We start from the raw sequence: 21,914 nt of genomic DNA on the forward strand, positions 1-21,914 counted from the left end.
CGACACCAGGGAAACTTAACCTGGCGTATAAAGAAGAAAAATAAGTGCGACCCACATGAACTAGTACATCTAATCATAAAAGGTAAAATAGAGGGTCGAAGACATGTGGGTATAATACTCCTGTCTCCGGAATAAACGAGATTGTAAAAGGATTAGAACAGTTGTATTTATTTTGGAATAGACCATACTCCAAGGCTACTTCTACGTAATTTACCTAAATATCAAGATAGCACTGCATGAATCAAATGAATATTAACACCGTTGAGGACAAATACGTGTCAAAAGAATCACCAGTTTGTGTTTTATCAGATTTGTTATCTGTTGAACAAGGCGAATTTTTTGTTGTGTCGAAAAACCAAACAACGGATTTTCGAGAATGTACTACTTATCCTTTATAAAATAGCAAAATAATGATAAAACCAATGGAACAGTTGTGATTTCTCATTCAAAGCGTCAATTTTACCTTAAACCATTTTTGTGCTAATAAGAAGGTACTTACGTACACAGTTTGAAATACTTTCTCCAAGCCGTGCGCGGCGATCGCAGATATAAATTCGCAAGTTGGTTGTCAGGCAAGTCCGGGACAATGGCGGAATCATCATTTGCAATAATGCATGTCTAATTTCTTATCTAAGGCGGTCCGAGGACGCGGGGGTTCCGCGCGGACGGGCGGGCGAGGGGGAGGGGGAGGGGGGCGCGGGGCTGAGAGGGAGGAACAAATAATAATAATAACAATAATGGACAAAAACGGACGCGAAACCTTCGTTTTAATAACTGGATATCCCACGTGGTTTATTTCCCACGTAATGATGTACAAACACGATATAAATGAATATTTATGTGTATGTGTGTGTGTGTGTGTGTGTGTGTGTGTACATTTATGGATATATATATATATATATATATATATATATATATATATATATATATATATATATATATAGATATATATATATATATATATATATATATATATATATACATATATATATATATATATATATATATATATATTATATATATATATATATATATATATATATACATATATATATATATATATATATATATATATGTATATATATATATATATATATATATATATATATATATATATATCTATATATACATATATATATATATATATATATATATATATATATATATATATATATATACATATATATATATATACATATATATATATATATATATATATATATATATATATATATATATATATATATATATATATATATATATATATATATATATATAAATATATATATATATATATGTATATATATATATATATATATATATATATATATATATATATATAAATATATATATATATATATATATATATATATATATATATATATATATATATATATATATATATATATATATATATATATACATATATTATAAAAAGTATTTGGTGACCACTGACCACTTTTATTTCTTCAGTCACAGAAAAGAAAATCAGTAGTAACAAAAATTGAATGAATACACAATGTTTTTTTTCCGTCACTATTTTTTTCTTCTAGGGACAATTTCAAAATATTCGTGTGAAAGTTACTTAAAACGGTGAAACAACTAACAACAAAATTAAATTAGTATTTTGTATAGCCCAGTTGCCCAATAGCCAAAATATCGCAAAAAAACTGAAAACAAGTAAGTACATTTGTAATTTTTATTGATAAGGCATAATTTTGTGGAGTAACATGATGATGTAAAAAAAATACACTTGTATAAGACTCTCTTGAATAAGTTAATTTCCTGAAATATGTGTAAGAAATTTTTTAAATGCAAATACCCATATAAAAATAAAAGGACCGTATAAGACCACTTTTTGAGTTTATTTATGTAAACCCGATGAGTTTCGAGAAGCACAGATGTTCACATCAACAGTTGAAAATACAAATTGTTTGTATTTTCACCTATTGATGAGAACATCTGTAGTTCTCGAAACTAATTGCGATTACATTAATAAACTTAAAAAAGTGGTCTTATACGGTATTTTAATTTATATATATATATATATATATATGAACATTTTTTTTAAATATCTGACATATATTTTGGGAAATTAACAAGTAAAAGCACACATTGAACAAATTTGTTTAAAAATCCTATGTATTGTTTAAGAAAATTAATAATATTCTAAGCTTGAAGCAAAAAAATGACGCGGTCATTTTAAATAAGAAGTGGTTATTGAATCAATCATTACAGCATAATTAAACCCAAATAAATCGCTCGGTGAAAAAAGCACACCAATCCAACACGCTCTTATTTGTAAATAACTAAATAACCCGTGACGTTTACAACTTGTAGGTACTCAGCGGTACGTGGCGTGTTTTATGTTCTCGCATTTAAGAACACTAAAATAGTAGTAAAATCTTTGGGTCTGGCGAGGTGGGAACAGCCAACTATCACCTATGGGATTTTATGAGCTTTTAATGCGATTTTTATATTAAAATCACTCCACTGTTTTCGTGATCTTTTTCGGGCGCGATGCCTGAACTTTGTTTGTAAACAGTACCCGGGATGTAGTGCTCTGGGTGTCTACAAAGTTGTGACGTCAAGTAATCTGGCTTCATTTCTTTGTTTATTTATAAAGCTCAACGTGTTAATTTCTTAGCGCGAAATTTTTATATAACTTATTTACATTTTGTTAATTTGAATTTTCTCAGGCTGAAGATGTCGTACGATAGAGTGGAGAAAGACGAAGATTTTGAATAGAACATGTCAACAGCATGGATCAATCAAATATCCCATACATTGCAGCTAACGAGATGCCATCGGGTCACTATCGAATAGATGGAAGTATAGCTGGGCGTCAATATCTCAGGAGGAGTTACTTTCTTGAAAAACAGATCTCCAGATCTAATTTTAGAAAAAAAAGAATTCACAGTAAAATATATTATATATTTTACGTAAATAATATATCATAGCAATCGAACTTTTTTAAGTGCAGTTTTTATGGACTTTAAATTAGTTATTGATAATCCAGTATAGGTGTGTACAATGAGTTTAGTACGGAAATGGAAAAAAACTTTGACTTCACATCATCAACGATCAATGTAACGATAAATGCGACGAAACAATTCAGTGCGCTATGCACCATTTGGAACGTTGAGAGCCAGAAGAAAAATTAAAAAATTTTAAATCAATAAATATTTACATAGGTATATTTATACTCGTATAAACAAGTAAACAAGTTATTTGAAACATTGTATTTTTCCGAGAAGCGTCTCTGTGCGCTGTTTGAAACAAATCGATACGTCGCTCATGATGCATGAAGCGAGGTAAGTATTCAGTTGAAGAGGCAATGAATGTTGGGGCATAAACAGACACTAAAGCACCCTCGTCTCCACACTTCTCCGCCTTTCAATCACTCATACTGTCCTGGCATCTCTCGCTCGTAAAAGTCGCGGAACTGCAAATTGTATTGCAAGACACAAATCATATTGTCCATTTATCGGCAAAAAGCTATGAGCTTGATCTTTGTTTTGAGAAAGATAAAAAAAAACATATGGCCCTAACGGAACACAATGTTTTTTTCATCAAAAAAATAAATATGAACTCGATTCAAGTTATATTTGATACTTACATTCGAATTTATGGGTTCATTGGATGTTGCCATAATTGATCTGTCTTAAGCTTAAAATCTTAGCTAAAATAACAAAAAAGTATCTAACCCACAAATAACGATGTTGTCAATGTCGAAACATCCGATCTCTGGTCAAAGATCTCTTCTTAACTTTTGCTCTCTTCTGCTATATTTTATTCTTGCTGTTTACTTTGAACTCATTTAACATTTGTGAAATTTTGTAATTGGAATATTACAATTACCTGTTTTTTTGTTATTCATTATTATAAATGAAATTATGTTAATGTTATGTCGAATTTCTAAATAATTTTTTTTAAAAACTTAAAAAACCGTATTTCACCATTTTTTAAATTAAAGTAATCCGCCTCCATAGTGTAATGGTCAGCACGCTCGGCTACCGTGCTGGAGGTCGAAGGTTCGATTCTCAGGAGGCCCCTCAATTACATATAAATGACTTTTTCACCCTAATATTTATTCAATATGCACCCTGGACTAGTAGGTACCTGAAGCAAAGAGCTGACCACCTTTCATTCATGTGTTAATTATCAAGATAACACTGCGTTAATATGATGCAGTGTCCTATGCACCATCGAATGCGGATGAGGGTCTGAAGAAGAATCTGACAACATTTTTTGAGTGTATCCAAATCCTTGTTTACAAATCTGGGTTTCCCCATTTAGGGTATTTTTTAAATGAATAAGCTAAAATAAAAAGCTTTCTCAAACCATCAATATATGGTTCATAGTTAGTTTGAGATTTATGAGGTCATGAGACTTATATATAGGAATTCTAAAAATATTAGTAGTGTGGTTGTCCATCATGGGTATAACGGTGAATATTGCACGTGTGTAAAGTGATCACTTAACCAGCTATGATAGGTCATAAACGCTGTAAATATCCAGATTTCTATTTTCTTCTTCATTTATGTTGTGATGTCAAAAATGCAAAATTAAATCCTATTTTAAAATGTATTTATCCACTATAAACACTATAATATATTTGTAATGATCATTTTCAAGAAACTCATTTGATAACTGGTAATGTTCGTATTTCAAGACGTTTAATAAATATTTAAAAATATTTTTATTAATATTTGTCAAAAAAAATAAAGTAGCATGAGTAGATTCATATTCCCCTATTTTTCGTATAATATCACTTTTTATAAAGATAAATTAATTTTGAAAAATCTCAAATATGCCAGGGTGACCATGAGTTTTGCAAGTTGAATTACCATTTGCAATTGCGCGTTGGTCACCCCAGTACAGGCCGCCACCCATAGAGATAATACAGGCTGTCCTCATTATGGCCACTCGAAAGCGGATTTACATAAATCATGTGCATTGATGCCCTGCTTATGTACATGCCGCCCTTTTCGATGGGACATTGGTGATAGATAATGTGTACATATCATATATATATGTTATATGTTTTAATAAGTAGATATGTACTAATAAAATACAATATAATATAATATATGCTTAAGTAATAAATAAATCATATAATTTTTTTGACATTTCATCAAAGATAAAGAAGAATATGGAAGTCATATGTAACATTCATCAATTCTACCCATTATTGACAACCACACTACTCAAATTCTTGGAATTTCTATATATATGAACCAATTAAGAAACCGTGTTCTTGAATCACTAGAACTTCCACTAGATACGTCTATTGGTGAGATGAAAAGAAGCTTTTTATTGAGCAGAAACTCTTTTATTAGTATGTGAGGTCCGAATCCTGGATTATAATCACACACGTGAGAGACGCCAGATAATATATTTTCATTTTTATTATTTAAGCTTATAATTTGACCAGATAATTTATTTACAACATTTTGAGTGTGTCCAAAATCTAGATTATTTTCAATTACAGGAGTTATTTTCATATTATTTTTTGACATTTCATCATGGATGAAGAATATGGAAGTCTGGGCATTTACCTCCTGTAATTGAAGATAATCCAGATTTTGTGAACAAGTATTTGGACACACTCAAAATGTTGTAATATATATTGCCGAATCAATTAATGAAAATAGTTATTAACTCTATAGGTACTAACAATAAATAATCTTGAACCAACTTCACATTATGTTGCCATATATTATATTAAAGTGGCAAACTAACTCCCCTAGATCAAGTACTTTGTCATTAATTACTGTATAAGTACAACTTTTAATTCTATATACGTCTTTGTAGGTACCTACTGAAAAAGTTGAGTTGATTAAAATTTCTGTTTATCATATGTAATACGACACAATTGTTCAAATCCTCACCGCATGGTGCCAAGGGCACTGCACCATATAAATGCAGTGTTATCTTGATCATTCACACACGAAAGAAAGGTGATCAATCAGCTTTTCGCTTCAGGTCTATGGTAATAATGAATAAATTTTAGAGTGAAATCACTTATATTTATTTGACCCCCCCCTGGGAATCGAACCGGGGAACTCCAGTACGGTAGCGGACCATTACACTATGGAAGCGGATTGAATTTTTATTAAATCAAGAATTTTGTTAAATTCTTTATATGTACTGTACACGGTCAACCCCTAGGAAGACGACTCCCGGGCAGACCACCAAAGCGATGGATCGACAGCTGGGAATCGACATCACATCGCAGGAGGCTAATCCATCTTAAAAACAGGCCACAAGGCCTACAAAAAGCAGAAGAAGAAGAAGAAGAAGCTTTGTATGTGCTTGTAGGTACTTAAAAAGTTCATTTGCCTACATTTTTTATTCATCATGTCTAATATAATAAATAATAATGTTTTTACAATAGTTTTACATATATTTGTTGTTTATAAGTTTCTATTACACCTTACTAGTTATTCTTGAAGCTTATAAAAAAAATCCCATCTCCAAGCACCTAAAGCTCGAATTAATAGCCCTTAAGTACTGTGTTTAGCAGCCGGACTTGTGAATAGGGGATTATCAACCAGTGGTACTGTACCCATTGTATTCAACAAACAAATAACAATGGCGACTACTTGTAATGTGCTTGCAACAATGGCATTACGCATAATATCATACGTCTAATCCGAGCGCCTCCATCCCAGATTCTTACTGTATGCCTTATTTAAAACCTTAAACCTAACAGTTTTAGGATTTAAGACGGAGATGTAATATGCGTTTATTCTATGCGTTCTCTACTTTGAGATTTCAACTAAGCTTTTCAGGGTTAAATGAAGATTTCGTTATAATTTTCGCAGAATAGAAAAGATTTTGGGTGGTTCGTGCCATTGTGATGGCTAAAAATAAACATAATAATAGGTCTTTTCTATAAAACATATTAACAAAATATTTAAACTTAACGAAAAGCATAATAAAACGCAACCCAGTCATGTTATTCATATTCGTCTTTGATCCATCGTCTTGCCTCTAATATTCTCAATTTTAATATTTTTACAAGAAAAATATAGTTACTAATAGAAGCAGAGAAAAACCAAGAAATACTTGGCATAATCAAGTATGTCAAATACTTGGTGAAGTGGTGAGATCAGGAATCGGAATAATCAGCGGGTATGTTAAAAGAAATAATATAGAAATAATAATAAATATAGAAGAAACGAAGATTGTTTGAAAAAACAGATAGGTGTGACGTTCTATTCTCTTTGCATACCATTGCAGAGAAGTAGCGTGATGGTTAAGTAGTTTTTTGCAGAAAAAATTACATCTACTTAATAAAGGGAAGGTATATCAAAGAAAAATATCAGCACCCTTATAATGTTCAGAGATATGATCATTTTCTTGTGTATTTATATAATTTTTTATTTCTATTGACACAAAGGGGTGAAATTTGGCGGCATTTTCTTTAAAACAGATTTTTTGTCGTTGTACATCTTTCTTCGTGTGCAGTCAACGTGACACAATTGCCGAAAATTACCTGGCACAGTGGCCCGAAAATAAGCGAAGTGGGTGTTACAAATGATACAATGCACGTTATTTGTTGTACAAAAAAGAGGGGTTTTTGAAACGTTTTCGTAACAAATGTACTGAAAGGATTTTTTGAAATCAATAAGCTCACCTACAGGAAGACGGTAAACGTAATGTTTCTATGTAGGTGGAAAAATAAACAAGCTGTTGACAAACTGCATTGATTGTAATTTATCAAGGCTTTACATAGAAACAAAAATAATCGTAACAGGAATATACAGTCGTTTTTCAATATGTTTTTTCAAAAAATTCACGCAATTTTAGTAGGGACAAAAACTTTGTTTTTCAATCATCAACACCATAAAACCATTTTTTGTAGTTTCATTTAAGAAATGCTACCCAAGAATAAAATTTGATATCGACAGTGCATAGGGCACTACATGGCATTGACGCAGTATTGTATTAATCGTTATTTACAGAAAGGTAAGGTGGTAATTTTAGTTGATTTTTCAAAAGTCAAAAATATCCGTTTGATTTTTTTTTAAATAAATGGCTATTTTCAACAGAAATCCAATGATTTTTTGGTAGTTAAATTTATTTTAAATATTGTATGTACATTTGAAAGTATTGACAAAAATACCCATTTTGACAAAGAATTGTGAATAATATAAAATGTTTTTATGACTTTTATTATTTAGCAATAAAAATACTTTTTTTATGAATTCACATAAATTTTTCATTTTAATTTAGTAAAATCACAACACGTCAAATCCGGTTATTGAATTTTTAATTTCACAAATTATTACATTTTTAAATACGTATATTGTGTATGTCTTAAAAAAACGTGTATTTAAAATGCTATTCTTAAAAAAGCTTATCAAAATACATCTCTGTTCAAAATATTTGTATAATTTCAACACTGAAGTAAATTTGATTACCTGACGGATAAAATCTATGTAAAATGGTAAGCCTAAATTCCCCACGTGTTTACAACGTTGCTTAGATTCCAGATCAAATATTTGATTATGCTTGAGAATAAATTAATTCATTTTATTAGAAACAGTGAAGCAGTGTATACAAGTAAAAACTATACTATAAATATTGAGTACAAGCCATAAATTAATATTTTTAATTTGTATCATAATGGGTATATCAAAAAAGTGTTTTCACTTATCTTAATTTTCTGTGATAAAAATCGGGAGTTACTCCAATAAGGGTTTATTATGTATTTTTATTATTCACAAAAATACTTCAATTTCTAACTATTTCTGTGAGCCTAAGTGGCTCATTATTATCAAATTGTGGCAGAGTGGGTTCGAACCGAGAAACTCTGATTTAAGTGTTCGCGACACTAACCACGAGACCACAACCCGACACCGATATGCATCAATATTTTTATATCTTAACAAAGATAAAGATGAATATATAATTCCGGGGATATACAGGGCTAACGACTAGTCATTAGATGGTTTGAGTAATCATATCCTTAATTGACAACCACACCACCCAAATTACGGATTTGTATTCATGTTTCAATAGAAAAGATCAACTACACATAACTTGGTCGGCGACATCTATGGTTGAAATTAGTAAATATTTTACTATTACTTACGTTTAATGAAGGTTTATGTTAATAAATTAAAACGGATTTTAAAAAAAATTAATAACGAAACCATCAATCTTTTTTTTTAATATTTCAAATCTTTATTTCGGCGCCAAATGAATTACTAGCTAATCACTTTTTTCTTCCTAGAACAATTTTTCAAATTCACCAAATAGTGTGATGCAATCATTCTGTGATCCTAATAGGTACACTAATTAGAGGCACTTTGTAAAATGTTTTTTAATTTGATATGAACGCCACTGATCAGCGAAATCAATTCCACTTATCTTTGTAAATGGGCATAATTAGGAGTATAAGAGTCTTCACTCAGAGCATCCTCAAAACTTAATAGTGCACAGTATTTGGGCACTTAGTAACAATATTTAGAACATATTCATTTTATCATTTTCAGTACCTAGTTGCTTGTAATTTAAGAATGTTCGATATTTTACATTTTATATTATTGCGGTACCTACCTTCCAAAATAATTAAATCAATTTTATTTCGTAGTTACTAAATACAGAATAATAAAATTTTGTTCAATATTTACTTAGGCGTTTTTCAGTTGGATATTTTGTCTACATTTATGTCGATAAATTATATTTTTTTACGTATTTATCTTATATTTCAACTTGTTGCTTATACTTGTATTTAAAATTTGTATTAATTACAACAAAAGGAAAAATATTTTTGCGTACTGATTTTAGAGCATAGACTTTCATACATTTGTTGCTAAATTTCATACTTGTAATTTAAATTAACTATTTAAATTGATTATTGAATATTTTCTGTTTAAGATAATCTAATCTAATTATTTTTGAACGTAGGTACGAGTACCTACCCCTAGAATATTAAATCTAAAATAACAATTAAATTTCAATTTGAAAACGGAATCTTTAACAACGTTCCTTTGTTTTAATGGTAAATTTTGAATCCCTTTTATTCAGTGTGGACCGGGCTTCCGAAGCAGTAAGGTGGTGTCAGTGTGCCTGGTCCGAGGAGGATATTTCAGAGGATCGTGGGAAAGGTTGTGCAGCGCCATCTTGAGTGAGGTGAGCTTATAACTTGTAAAGGTATGCTATTTCACATGGAAGTTATCGATTGTAATGCTTTATTGGCAGTGACGCTGTGGCATTCTTTTAATAGAGCCGCTCCCAAATATTATTAAAAGGTAAATAATTATAGCATCTCTCTCGCGTAACAAAAAATATATTAGTGAACTATTGACATACCGTACCACACTTTCGTCGGCTTTCCCGTGAGACTAGACCGTAAAGTCTGGGTTTTTTCTATGCCTCATAATATAATAATACTTAATGTTATGAGTTGTAGAAGAATACATACGTCTACATTTAAAAGTATTTTAATCTTTTCCTTTTTTCTATTTGTTACAGATTTATTTTAAACTAATTCTACACGTCGTTATGAATTATATATTACATATATTATTGTGGAAATAAATGTTTCTCTAAATATCAGTGTATTTTTTATTGATTCCAATATTTATTTTATACTACCTGTACCCAGCCGCGTATTGCTGTCTCAGTCTAGTCAAATGTAAATGAAATAAAATAGAAAACACCAATTTTTAATATGTATAATTTCACAATGCTTGTGAAGCAATTGAAATATTAAAAATCTATGAAACAACAATGCGATCGAAAACAATAAAAATGCTTAGTGATAACAGCTATCAAGAAGCATACTGCCATGATCAATATTTAGTATTGCTGTTACGTTTAACATATGGCGCTGCAATTGTGGTCAAACATCGATTTTTAAAAATCTTGTTTTTCTTAAATATTCTCGTTGATGTCTACTTAATTCATAATAAATCATGATCACTCCCAATAAAATAAAATATGAATCAGTCATATTTTCATAAAATACTTCGAAGTCACTATACACACATGTAATATATTACAAATGAATCTTTCATGTGTGAAATGAAGTATTTTACAACAAAAATCATATTCCATTAAACATTATTATTATCAAGAATGCTTAAAATGTTGTAAATTAATATTTTCATTTTTGTACATGTATGAAGTAAATAAGGGGCTTGTGCAAGCCCCTCTTTGCCTACCCCTAGATATGTTTGAAGTACAGGTATGCAGAGGAGTGCAAGGTACCGTATCGAATGATTTATTTACCCACATTAAGCATATCAGTATGAAATTGGAGTTGGTAAATGTGTTCTGATTGCGTACAGATGACTGGGACGTGTATATCAGATAGGTAGATACTGGCGCTGGCCGCTCACACGGTACGAGGCCCGACATCTCTGGACGTATTTTGTATCGAGGCGGCTGTCGCATTGTTCCCGATAAAGTTAATTAAGTCGACCCTCCCTGTCACGCGGCCTGACAGATCATCGGACACGTCGGACAGCTAATGACAGCCCCGGCAGACCTAATGACAGGCCACTAACATGCCAGCTTGGCTTATTGTTAATTCCTGATGCTAATGGACTCTGCACGAATATGCGCTCCTGGGAATTCGGAATTCGGCTTCTTGCGGCAATTGTGCTTCCCATATCTCTTGGCGAAAGCAAGCGGTAAGATAAAGCAATCAATTTCGTCGGGAACCGATAATTGCACGATTTTAAATTGATTTTAATGACTACGCGAGTTCTGGAATTGAAGCAAGCAAATGCATCGATTTATTCCCCCGACTATATATCTTTTTGGAAATATCTATGAAATATTCAATGTATAATATTATGTAGGTACAACATTTTGAGTGTGTCCGAATACTTGTTCACAAAATCTGGATTATCTCTAATTACAGGAGTTATTTTGTTATTATTTTTTTACATTTCATCAAAGATGAAGAAGAATATGGAAGTTCTATTGAAGTTCTAGTGATTCAAGAATAATGTTTCAAAATTGGTTCATATATATAGAACTTTTAAGAATTTGAGTAGTGTGGTTGCCAATAATGGGTAGAATTGGTGAATGTTACACCTGTGAAAATTGATCACTTAAACCAGCCTATGACAGACTTCCATATTCTTCTTCATCTTTGATGAGATGTCAAAAAATAATATATGATATTATGTATTTTTGTATATTAATTATGTGTTATAACTTTGACATCTCAACAAAGAGATGAAGAAGAATATGGAAGTTTGGATATTTACACGCTTACGACCTGTCATAGGCTGGTTAAAGTGATCACTTTACATGCATGTAACATTCGCCATTCTATCCATGATTGACAACTACTCCGCTTTTTAAAAAAAACTCATGTAATATATAATATATATTTTACCTACAATTTACACATCGCTTCATGTGTTAGTTCGCGGTACTATCTATTTTTAAGTGTAAGCAAAATTATTCCCGAATTATTTTACAAACTGGGAGACGTCTGAAAACATGATTTTTATTTGAAATTTCTTTATTGACTTATGAAACTCGAATACGTGTATGTCAAATTGAAGTATTCGAAAATGCGTTTATTTAACCTAAATTTGTTTTATGTAAATTAAAGTCATGCAGCAATAATAATAATTATATTTGGATTCAGAACAATTCGAAAAAATATCTATGCTTAAAAAAAGAGACAAAAGGAGTTTGTGTAATTATTTTGAAAGAAGCAAGGATAAAATATATTACTGCTAAATGGGAAAGAAATCATTGAGAAAAACAAACTTTTTTATTTTATTTTGTAAGGAATAACCCGCAAAGCTGTATTTTAAAAGGCTTGTCTGCAGGTAGGATAGTAAGGATAGAGAAAGTAAATTTATAAAATTCATCACAAACACCCAGACCAAAGAAAGTATATCTTTCTTAAATTTATTTTTCAACTAGCGGAAATCGAACCTGAGACGCCAGATTCGCAGTCGAACGTCTACTCAACGCTACTCGACGCCTGTCATAACAGAACATCAGTACCTAATGGTTAGGGCACTCGGGTTGCATAACCGTGTACCTTGTGTAACTTGGACAATACTTATCTGTATAAGTACCTAGAGGAAATAACCATTGCAAATAAAGCTGAGAGTACCCAACTAACGACAGAAGTCTTCCATGAAGAAAAACCGCATCTCTCATCAAACAGATTATTGTTTTTTTCTTTATGTATTGTAACACAAGTCACATCATTACCAATGTTGTATTACGGTTTTTTTTCCCGGCAGTTATGACTAATCCTGTCAATGCTCATAAGTAAATTACTTATGTAATATTGATATTTTATGCAAATTCGATTGAAATGAAGAATTCCACTCGCGTTGAATCGCCTCGCGATATTTCTTGCGTTCATAAGACAAACACACTATTACGCGTTCAGTGAATAATGTTGGCTCTGCAAAAACGGTACATTAATTTAAAGTTAAATAAATTTCTCTTATTTTTTTTTTTAAATCAATATTTACAAAATATTAAATTAGGCCTTCGTAATTTAACACAAAGAAGAGTATTTGGTTGATATTTCAGAGAATTTTGTGATTAAAAAAAGAATGTCTGTGCATTTTTTTCAATTTACACATAAATACATCACCTTTTTTATTTTTTTTAGACAAAATCATAATATCTTAACAAAATATCAGTTTTAAAAATTAAAGTTTTAATTTATTTTTTATATTAATACTATACTGTTGTACCTACTTGTTAGCATAATTGAATCTGGGGAGCGGACTACTGAAGTGGACAGATAAAAAACTACTGTATATATAGTAATATCGTTCATATGTTGATATTTGAAAAATGCACAATAATTTGACCAGGGACTGTTTATTAGTACCTACCTGTAAACGATGCCGGACTAAAATTACTGTGAAAAGATAACATGTTATCTACATTGTGGGTTCTGTTTAGTAAAGCGTATATCAACAAAAAACAATGTATTCTAAAAAGTAATAAATAAAAATGATTTGAAAAAAAAATCTGTTAATTTAACAAAATATAATTAATGTTTGTACATCACTCGCGAATATGTGAGTATATCAGTTTAAAGATCTACCCGCCCCTTTAGCATGATTACTGCACAGCAACACTATATACCCACTACCTTGGCGCTATTCACGCCCTTACACTTAAGCAAAATATTCATCACATGCATTATTAGTCGGACCGAAGTCAAACAAGTATTAAACGTGTTTGCCAAATGTGTATGCTCTGCGAGAAGCGTAAGTGAATTAAATAAACAAAATTGCATTTCTAAAAACATTGGCATTTATTAAATATATGTTTTTTACCGAAAACAAATAAATAAAAATTACCGTAAGTTAATTCGTATGTTTATAATGGCATTTCTTCACTACATAGTTAACGCGATAGTATAACTATGAGTTCACATATTAAATGACACATAATACATTTCTATTGAATGACGTGTCTAAGGACGAAAACACTTTTAGCTATCAAAAATGACTGAAAAATCTAGTGAAGTCCTGTGAAATCTGCGTCTATCCTTCAAATTTTATGAGTTTACACATATCGTAAGACAGCGAAAAAGACATCGTAGCATCAAAATGTTAAATTTATACATAATACCTACTCATGTAGGAAAAGATCAAAATATATTATTAACCAACTCATCATCCATATTTTTTCTTCATCCTCACTCTTAAGTGCACATATTTGTATTACATTTTCTTTTTTATATATATATACATATATATATATATATATATATATATATATATATATATATATATATATATATATATATATATATATATATATATATATATATATATATATATATATATATATATATTCCTTTTTTTGTTTAGATTTTACTACACTTGTAGTTATCCTAGGGTCTCTTTGAAATAAAGGATGAAGAAGAAACATATGAATGATAAAACATAATAAAAACATCAATTAAAAGTAAACATAAACTATATATTTTTATTCATTGATAAGGACCTAATCATTAGGCAGTCACTCCCTTTGTGGTAAAATCTATCCATTTATATTTTATGTTTTACTTACTAGGTAAATACCACTATTGGTATTTACTAAGTAAAACTTAAGTAAAAAAATAATTTATTATTCTATGATTTATGGTTTTTGGTGATTGAATCAGCTTCGCAGTCACGTATACCCAACTGTGCATGTCAAGTCTTCAGTCAAATACCTAAAAAAGATAGGTGATCAGTCTTCGCTTCAGGTAACGTTACGTAAAAGATGCAATATAAAACCACTTATTTATATATAATATATAATATGATGTAAAAGTTCATCCAGCCAACAATCTATCCGTATTATGTAATTTTTGTTAGGTCTTGCGTTTGTTTTTAAATTTTATTTTATTTTTTACTTTATTTTAAATATAAAAAAAAGGTTACTGAAATGATAACATAATCTCCAAATAATATCGGTTACCAGTTCTAATCATCAAGTTACTAACGATCATTAGCGCCATCTGACGATATCGCAAGTTTTCAGTAAAGTTTTCTCGTGCATTTTCTCGCCGCTGCATCGGTGAAAGCCTTTACGGGAACGTAGAACTGCGCGCGCATCATGGGCGTGCTTCGATAAGGTCCCGCCCACTTGCTCCGCCCCCAACCACCCCCGCCCGCAACCCGCCGCGAAGGGAAGGGGGCCATTCAACAAGTTACTATCCCGAGCCTTTGTTATGCTCTCCTGGTAATGTGAAAAGTTCGCATATTTTATTTTTATTTTATTTAAATTAGTTTATTGATTTTACAGAATAAAAAAAGTAACATGACATTAATCCAATGCGGTGCCCTATACACCATCCTCACCTTATCCAAAAAAAAAATTAATAAGTTTACTTAAACAGTTAAGTAAATCTTTTGAAATAAGAGATAAATAATTAGTTAACAATTAACTGATTCTTCTATTCCGTCATTAACTTTGTGGAAAGACATGTCGATTTTTTAAAATTAAACGCTTGTATAATACCACTTAATGAGTATTATTTAATTATACACGACTAGTTTAGACAGATGTTTTCATATACAGGTGAAATTAAAACTGAAGTGTTGAAATAAAGTTCATTAAGTGGTATTATACAAGTGATTGAATTTTTAAAAAATCAACTTATTCTTTATTTATACAACAAATTATTGATTATATTAATATGATAAATGGTTTAGGTGTAAATCATTGAAGGTTCTAATCAGTTGGGATAGCGAATAACTAGCTTCATTTTACTTGAAAAATAGTAGCTGCAAATAAAAAAAATGCATTACAAGACTTGCATAGTTCTCGTAGCGTCGTACCACATAGTTATTGGGACAAAATGTTATAAGCGAGAAGTACTCTTAATTTGAACTATTAAATTTTTAATAAATGACCGTTCTGTGAAAAAATCTGTTTAATTTTTTCAATCGTTAAATATGAAATAAAATATTTAAAATAATTATTTTGTTAAAAAATCGTGTGTGAAAGTATTCCGCAGTTACCTGTCCCATAACGTGTAGTGATTTGTAGAATTGTATTGAAATACTTTCATATTAATAGGAAATAATCACTCACATTTATTATTATTGATTCGATTATTGGTCAAGTAAAGATTCACGATGGTCGATAAATAAAATTATGGCTGTGGGCGTTTATGAAGGTCGGGAATTCTCAAACGGTGTAAGGTGTTAACATTTTTTAGAAAAAGACTTGCGCAAGATTTTTTCTGGTTCAATAAAAAACCAAAAAAAATTACAAAGATTAGTTAGATCAAAAAAATTGTACCTTAAATTTTATTGGAACTCCGGATTTTTCGTTGGTGAACCAAAACGCGTAGTTTCAGTATACATTGTAATTAACCGTTTATTTTGAAAGAATCAATGTTTTTTTTACTGTAGGTATTTTTACGTTTTTTTTTATCAATTAAATGAAGGCTGGGTTATCAAATTTCTTACATTATCAATGCAGTTTATGCTTCAATTGTATTTTTATCAGCTCTTTTAGGTTATATATCTATACTCTCGATAGACAAATTTTCAGTCATCATTGCAAGGGCTCCCATCAGGGTAATATAATAAAACGTCTTCTTTTAACCATATTGACACACAAAGGCATAATAACCCTGGAAAAATAAATATAATAAGTTTATCAGTTCGGAGCTCCGACCTTTCGAATATGTTTGATGGGATACAGATAACGTAAGTGAAGAAGCTTAGGGCAAAGGACAATGCTGCTGTGTTTAGGAAAATAAAGGAATAAAACAGATAAAAAAGGAGAATAGCAGCAACGGATAGGACACTCAAAATTACATACCTGTACTCTTACAAGCTTGCTTAAGTTATACACTGCTATTTTAATCGACTTTATTAAGGAAAAAAATATAAAATACACACTACTTTGATTGATATACTTCATAAATATCAAAATTTGTCCAATTGATATAACATCCCTAAAATTAAGTAAGATTAAATATACTTTTAAAAATAAAATAAAAACTGTAACTTTTATGTTGAATACGGTTTATTTGTTACAAATTAAATTTACGAGCCCATTAATATATTTTATTACATAAAAGCACGAGCATTTTCCTTCTGGAAACAACCACTGTTTGTTGATTGCTATTATTATTTTAAAAGCGGTTAAGATTGCGCCAATTAACCACAGCGGAATTCTACATCATTCTTCGCATAAAAATAACAGGACTTCATCGGGCGGATTCCGCAGTCGAGATTCCAACATCCGACGAATTAGTTTCTCAGCGGCCGGCAGGGGTGTAGCTGGGATTCCTTAATTCCACGAGACTGGTGCTTAATTTGAATAAGCTGGGGCGCTGCCGAATGTAATGATCATTCACCATGAAGGTCTCACGGTTTCACCACCTTACTTCCCGCTGAAAACTGTTTTTTTAAGCCTTCTTTAACTTTAATCACTGTCGATTAATAAAAAGAAACTATACCTTGCTGTTTTTAAAAACTCCAGTGCATAGTTTCATGTTGAGTGACAGTTTTTTTTTTAAATTTAACAGCGTTTTGCATCAATTCGGACGACAGTCATAAGCATTTTTTTATATTCGTTTCATCTAACATACACAAATAACTGCTACTACTACTACTTTTACAATCACGCCGTTTCCCCGCAGGGGTAGGCAGAGAGGATAGAACGCCACACTTTTCTGTCCTGACATACACTCCTCGCCTCCTTCACATCAATACATCTAGTCATACATGCCCCTCAATTACGCAGACTTTTGACACCGCCAGATTTTAGGTTCTGATTGATCTGATCGTGCCAAGTCTTTTTCGGTCGTCTTCGTTCTGTTTTCCCTCTCACATTCGCCACATATATTTTCTTAGTCATTCTCTCGTTATCCATTCCACACTCCACATGTCCATACCACCGTAAAGAACTCTTCCTAATCTTTTCAATTATTCCTCGTTCAGCCTTACATTCCTTTCTTACATCTTCGTTTTTAATAACACAAATAACAAAAATAGCAAACTGTAAAAAGGACTTAATTGTGATATAAGGAAAGAATGCAAGGTTGAGATAATCATTAGATATCGATAAAATTAAGAAAGGTGTGTTGATGTGGTTTGGGTATGTAAATCGAAAGAGTGAAAAAAGAATAGTAAAACAGAATTATGAGAAAGTGTGTTGGTAATAAAAGCACAGGAAGACCGAGGAAAACGTGAGGTTGGATCAAATGTGTCAAATACTGTACTTGGATGTGGTCTGGTCAGGGGTCGGCATAATCAGCGGGTATTTATGAAGAAATGAATGATTGTGGAAGAGGCGAATATTGTTTTCAAAGACAGACTCGTGTGGCGTTTTGTTCCCTCTGATTACCCCTGCGGGGAAACTGCATGATGGCTAGTAAGTTAGTTAGTAAGAAAGGACACGGAATAATACAACTTATGATCCGGTTTGCCTTCGTGAAAGTTATCTAGGAAACTGTGTTTTTTAGAAAAATGTAAAAAAAGTCATGGAACCTCTACTTAATACATATGTTAACTTCTTTAAAATAAGTGAGATAACCTTATTTCCAAAATGTATCAGGCCATCATGTTAGATATTTTTAAATGCAGCTAAGTTTTTTGTATCGTTTAATATTTTCTCGTTTTAAGGTAGTTAAGGTTTTCTTATTTTAATCCGATCCAAATATTCTACTGAAACAAATGAATGTAACAGTTTAGGAAACACCAGGCTACAATGTAGCATTGCGGGTAACAATATGGCCAGCGAGTCTGTTCTGAATATTGAATTATTCCATCGCGGAGGTGGTCTCGTGCTCCACCGTCACCGCGTCCTCGTCTGGAGCCCTGGTCACGTGGCTGCAATCTTCCACGCCATCCTTCCCAGCAATTTGGGCGGATTACCGTCATAACACCCGACCAATGTATTGACAATTTATGGCAGATTGGAGCACACTTCACGCGCAGTCAAATTACCTGTAATATCGAAGGCATCGTCCCAAGTCTAATATAAAAAACACCCACTATTTTATTACTCGACCATTGGATTACAAGTATATATCTATGTGTTATTAACTAATTATCCCAAATTATATCAGGAATTTACACGTTATTAGTTTAAAAAAACCTCTTGAATATTTCAATGAAATTAAGGATATTTTTATTTAAATAATGATATTTCACGCAGTGATCATTTTTAAAACTGTTTTTTTTTCAAGTTTCAACTTGGATATCCGTCCATCGTTAAAAATTATAGTGATTTTGATCTATTTTTCTCCATTAAATCGATCAGAATGATTGTAAAGTTATTTTTTGACATCTCATCCTTTGATGAACAAGAATATGGAGGTCTGGGCATTTACGGGGCTGACGACCGTTATAGGCTGGTTTAAGTGATCACTTTACATACGTGTAACCTTCACCAATTCTACCCATTATTGACAACCACACTACTCAAATCCTTAAAAGTTCTATATATATGAACCCATTTTGTAACAGTGTTCTTCATCTATTGGTGAGATGTCAAAAAATAATATAAAAAATACTCCTATAATTGGAGATAATCCAGATTTGTGAACAAGTATTTAGACACACTCAAAGTGTTGTAAAGTTATAAAGTTTGTTAAGTAAATAAAATAAATAAATACTCGTTGTCATTGAGGAGCTTTCCGGAATGTTGTTCATAAATTCGCATTCGAAGGCAATAGCTCCCCACAGATAAAAGTAATCATCTCGTATCCCGTATTCAGTATCCCGTATCCCGTGTGACCGCACACGCAGCATCCGACCCGGAGATTAATCGAAGCGAGTGATCAAGAAATAATATAATATATAGCCCTCCCAGAGATGACCTTTCTTCATTGTCCGCGGGAGACATAAATCATCCCACTACAGTGGTATTCGGTACAACAATTCGTTTGTGAGAGTCGGAGAACACAAAACTCCCACAATCGATCGCATTACTTGCTGCGCAGATGAGCATCGCATCATCGAATCATCGAATCACGGCGTATTGAGCGGTCAGCTGTCAGACGATTAATTAGATTCTTATTTTCCCGAAACTACGAGTAGCGTATTATTCTTTTTCAAATTGTCAAAATATTGGTTTATACAAATAATACTAATAATAGTATGACATCCAAAACATTTATCTAACAAACCAACATACCGCTTCCCGCAAGGGGAAGGTAGAAAGAATAGAACGCCACACCAATGTGTCTTTTCAAACAATCTTCGCCTTTTCAACATTTATACATCTCGTTACATACATACATACATGACGATTATTCCGACTCCTGACCTAACCACTTTCAAATATTTGACATACCTGATGGTGCCAAGTTTTCCACGGTATTCCTCTGCTCCTATTTCTAACTAAATTCGCCTAAAAAAAATTTTAACCATCCAATCCAATAAACCTTTTTAGATTTTATCGATAATGCTTACCCCAGCCTTGCATTCTTTCCTTATTTCACTATTGAAACATCTAACATACAATGTTTAACCACACATCTATATGAGAGATAGCACTTTGACTGCATTTACTCTACATTCATCCTACCAAAATATTTATAAAATTAACTTAAATACCTATTAAAACATAGCAATTCCTAAATGAAAACAAGAATAACAATTCATTATGTATTTACGAGTTTCTCGGTTAATGAGTTAAGATTTCATTTGGAAAACGAACAAGTTTTTTTTTGATAATGTAATTATGCACTTAATCTAAACAACATCCCTTCTAAGACTCTTCTCATTCCAGTAATTTTGCACATAAACACACAATAACACGTATTAAGTGGAGGTAATACAGATATCATCTCGAAATAGTAGTTACAAGTAGCCTTGTAAATTATTTGGTTTAATGCACGAGCTGTGATTTCTTGAAATTTACTTCTTTGGACATCGTCTTTCACAGAGGTCCGGAGTCCGTTACTCGTTAAAACCGTATCGGAGAGTAATTTAGGCACTGTGTATAGAATTAAGTACTGTAATACAGTGTAACTTTTAACAGCAAGGAAAACATTGAACTTTTTTTTTATTAGCTTATATTTTTGAGATTTATGCCAAATTGATGTGTCCATGTGTATATGTATATTATTATTTTTATTCTAGTGAAAAGTTAGTGCCATATAAGGTTCCTGACGTCACTGGGATCTGTACAGTTCTACTGTCGCGGATTCTTATGTAACGACGCGTTAAACACTACATGTGTTAAACATTTATAAACGTAAACGTACATGTCGCTCACTCCTTTCAAGAACGTCATAAATCAAAATACTTGATTTTTCAGGAGAACGATTTTAAAGTTTAAAAATATAACACAATGTATTAAAAATTAATATCAAGCCACTAATTGAACTTTTTACTGTGCAACAGATCTTTTTGGGTAAAACCTGAAGGTTTTTGCTACATTTGAAAAATATTTAAATTTATTAAAAAAAAAATAAAACAATACAT

The 21,914-nt window shown here is 31.4% G+C and overlaps 1 protein-coding gene across 1 annotated transcript in view; it reads left to right on the top strand.

Annotated features, from left to right (window-relative positions):
• The first annotated feature begins 10,060 nt into the window (after nucleotides 1–10,060).
• The window catches only part of LOC148306481 (protein Wnt-10a-like), a 78,758-nt gene continuing 66,904 nt past the window's right edge, over nucleotides 10,061–21,914 (top strand). Inside the window, exon 1 of the mRNA XM_088264926.1 lies at nucleotides 10,061–10,149. The gene's annotated coding sequence lies outside the window, so the exon portion shown is untranslated. The remainder of the gene's footprint in view (nucleotides 10,150–21,914) is intronic.

This window comes from Brachycentrus maculatus, unplaced genomic scaffold (assembly GCF_059751285.1).
Source record: "Brachycentrus maculatus isolate JH-2025_06_01 unplaced genomic scaffold, ASM5975128v1 h1tg000240l, whole genome shotgun sequence".
Lineage (NCBI taxonomy): Eukaryota > Metazoa > Arthropoda > Insecta > Trichoptera > Brachycentridae > Brachycentrus > Brachycentrus maculatus.